At 41.3% G+C, this 3,814-nt stretch overlaps 1 non-coding gene across 1 annotated transcript; it reads left to right on the top strand.

Annotated features, from left to right (window-relative positions):
- Window positions 1-2,266: 2,266 nt before the first annotated feature.
- On the top strand, window positions 2,267-2,368 carry LOC112929117 (U6 spliceosomal RNA). Its single transcript, XR_003236877.1, has one exon. It is a non-coding gene; the product is annotated as a U6 spliceosomal RNA (small nuclear RNA).
- The last annotated feature ends 1,446 nt before the right edge of the window (window positions 2,369-3,814 follow it).

Genomic DNA, 3,814 nt, shown 5'->3' with positions numbered 1-3,814 from the left:
ACCAAGAGTCAGATGCTCAAATGCCTCAGTCACCCAGACGCCTCAAGTTGCTTAAGTCTCTTAACAGGAATCCAGGATGACCTCGTATTCATCTGTTGACCCTCTAGAATGCCCCCCACAGCTTGGCTAAAGAGCCAGAAAACAGTTCTCTGAACAAGATGGTAAAGAACACAGTAGGGCAGCCTGGGTGGCTCAGTGGTTTAGCACTGCCTTCATTCAGCCCAGGGAGTGATCCTGGAGACCGGGGATCGAGTCCCGTGTCAGTGTCAGGCTCCCTGCATGGAGCCTGCTTCTCCCTTTGCCTGTGTCTCTGCCTCTCTCTCTCTCTCTCTCTCTCTCTCTGTGTGTGTGTGTGTGTGTCTCATTAATAAATAAATAAAATCTTAAAAAAAAAAAACCATAGTATGATAAGGGGAGAAGTGGATGTTCAAGTTGGTGCCAAACAGCCCTGATGTAGGACTGCAGAGATGTGGTTCATTCAGCATTCTCCAGAGGATCCAAATAAAACAGGTGGCTTTGTAGACATACCTATAATACAACAAGAAAAGGTACTTATTGAGCCTGCTAAATTCCAGATGCTGCTTTGGGTAATTAAGAGGAGGAGATAGAGGAGACATGCCATTTGCTCAGATAGCTTGTAATCTAGTGCCTTTGTAACAAATTTATGATGAGAAAAAGCAGAAGAGAAGAGCATAAAGTAAAAAGAATGTAATGTCAACTAATGCAATAGTGAGTGTGGACCTTATTTGGATCCTAATTGGAACAAAACAAATGTGAGGCAATTTATGAGAAATAGGAACACTGACTAAGTATTTGATACAAAGAACAAAAGGAAAAACAAAGGGATACGTGAATGTGATTTATGAAGAAATGAATATGCTCTTAAAATACCTTACTTACCTAAAATTAAAAAATAAAATAAAATAAAATAAAATACCTCCACCTTTTATTTTTTTTTATTTTTATTTTTTAATACCTCCACCTTTTAAAAAGAAACAGCAAGTGTGTTGGGTAAGTTGTTTGCTGATCTTCTTTTCTGATCTAAAGTAAAAATGATTACTAATCCTTAGTCATCACCTCTTACAATAAGGTACATCTGGTTAGCAGAGTGCTTATAAAACACACTTGTCAATTTAGACATAAAAACATTAATATTTTAAAATAACATCTTTGAAGGAAAACAATTTCTGTTTTCTACAAAACTCTGGGATCATACTTTCCCCATCCACAAAAAGGAAAAAAGAAAGAAAGAAAAGGAAAAAGGAAAAAAGGGGGAAAAAAAAAAACCAACAACCTAGGAAAGAAAAAGAATAGCGGGATTGCCTGAGTGGCTCAGCGGTTAAACATCTGCTGTAGGCTCAGGGCCTGATCCTGGAATCCCAGGATCGAGTCCCACATCGGGCTCCCTGCATGGAGCCTGTTTCTCCCTCTGCCTGTGTCTCTGCCTCTCTCTGTGTGTCTCTCATGAATAAATAAATTAAATATTAAAAAAAATAGCATTGGAAAAACAGAAGGGATGAGAGCCTTCAAACAGAGATAACAGTCTCTAAATCTTGGTCTTGCTTTCAGAATTGACACTGCTCCTCTTACTGGGACAAAGAATCACACTGAGAATATTAAGATGTATGTGTTAGCTTTTATAGATTTTTATTTATTTATTTTAGAGAAGGGGGACAGAGGGAGAGAGAGAATCTCAAGCAACCCCTCTGCCAAGTGCCCATTGAAGGGCTTCATCCCAAGACACTGAGATAAGGACCTGGGCTGAAGCCAAGTCACCAAGAGTGAGATGCTTAACTGACTGAGTCACCCCAGCACCCCTATGTATGTCCTTTAAATTAACTAATTTCTATTCCACATATGTAACATTGCTTGGGGTGACTTATGCTCCTATAATAGAATCAGGAAATCTACTATTATAGCTAAAAGAAACTTCATTTCATTTGTTCATATTCCTCCCCATTCTGTCAAAACACACTAGATAGGGCAGCCCGGGTGGCTCAGCGGTTTAGCACTGCCTTCAGCCCAGGGCCTGATCCCTCTGCCAGTGTCTCTGCCTCTCTTTCTCTCTGTGTCTCTCATGAATAAATAAATAAAATCTTAAAAAGAAACACACACACACACACACACACACACACACACTCATGATAAAGAAACTTAGGCCCACAGAAGCTAACCAAGTGCCCAGTGTCTCATAGCTAGTTAGTGACTGAGCCAGGAGTGGAAGTGAGGAAGATCTCCAACTCTAGGTCTGAGACAGAGGTCACTAGTGCTTGCCTTGGCAGTATATATACTGAAATGGAAGTGATAGAGATTATCACGGCCTCTGAGCAAGGATGACACACAAATCTGTGACTTGTTCCACATTTTTTGGGTGAAATAGATAAAGGGGATTGAGAGTACACATCTCTTTCTTTTTAAAGGTTTTATTTATTTATTTAAGAGAGAACAACCATGAGCTAAGGGTCGGGGTGGGAGGGCAGGCAAAGAGAGAAACAAACTCCTGCTGAGTAGGGAGCCTGACTTGGGGCTGGATCCCAGGAGCCTGAGATCATGATATGAGCCAAAGGCAGATGCTTCACCAACTGAGCCACTGGGCTCCCCCAGAATGCACATATCTTGATGAGCACTGAGAAGTGTATAGAATTGTTGAATCATGAGGCACCTGGGTGGCTCAGTGGTTGAGCATCTGCCTTTCACCCAGGACGTGATCCTAAAGTCCCGGGATCGAGTCCCACATAACCTCCTTTTCCCTCTGCCTGTGTCTCTGCCTCTCTCTCTCTCTGTGTCTCTCATGAGTAAATAAATAAAATCTTAAAAAAAAAAAAAAAAAGAATTGTTGAACCATTATATTGATTCTAATATAATTAAACTAATATAACACTGGATGTTGACTATACTTGAATTTAAAAAAGAATTACGACAGAAAAGTAAATAAATTAAAAAGTAGAATAAAATAAAATAAATAAAGCAGAAGTCACAAACTACAGATGGTGAGCCAAAATGTTTTTGTATGGCCTGTAAGCTAAGGATAATTTTTACATTTTTATTTATTTTTATTTTTAAAAAGATTTTATTTATTTATTCATGAGAGACAGAGAGAGAGAGAGAGAGAGGCAGAGACACAGGCAGAGGGAGAAGCAGGCTTCCGCAGGGAGACTAATGTGGGACTCAATCCCAGGACTCCAGGATCATGCCTTGAGCTGAAAGCAGATACTCAACTGCTGAGCCAACCAGATGTCCCAATTTTTACATTTTTAAATGCTTGGAGAAAAAAGATTTTTTTTTCTTTTTCTTTCTTTTTAAGATTTGAGAGAGAAGAGAGAGAGAGCAACTGAGTGAGCACAAGCAGGGGTGAGGGGCAGAGGCAGAGGGAGAAGCAGACTCCCCACTGAGGAGGAAGCCTCATGCAAGGCTCCATCCCTGGACCCTGAGATCATGACCTGAGCTGAAGGCAGACGCTTAACCAACTGAGCCACCGAGGCACCCCCCAGAAGAATATTTCTCGACATGTGAAAATTACATAAAACTCAATTTTCCATGTCTACCTAGCTATGTTGGCAGATCGGCACACTCAGTCATGTAGGTATTAGGTGTGGCTGCTTTTGTTGGTAGAGTTGAGCGGCTGCAACAAAGTCTGGATGGTCTGGGAAGCCAAAACTATTTCCTCTCTGGCCCTTTACAGAAAAAATTTGCAAAATCCTGGTCTAGAGCCCTCTGAGCGCCCAGGCTGCTTTGCAGAACAGGGCCAGACATATGGAAAGCATTCTTAGGGCACACCTTGGGCCTCCTGGGGCCAGCTCCTGTGCTGTCCGTG

The sequence above is a fragment of the Vulpes vulpes genome, chromosome 4 (genome assembly GCF_048418805.1).
Source record: "Vulpes vulpes isolate BD-2025 chromosome 4, VulVul3, whole genome shotgun sequence".
Lineage (NCBI taxonomy): Eukaryota > Metazoa > Chordata > Mammalia > Carnivora > Canidae > Vulpes > Vulpes vulpes.
Note: the sequence above shows the minus strand (reverse complement) of the source record. Positions and strands in the feature narration are given on the sequence as shown.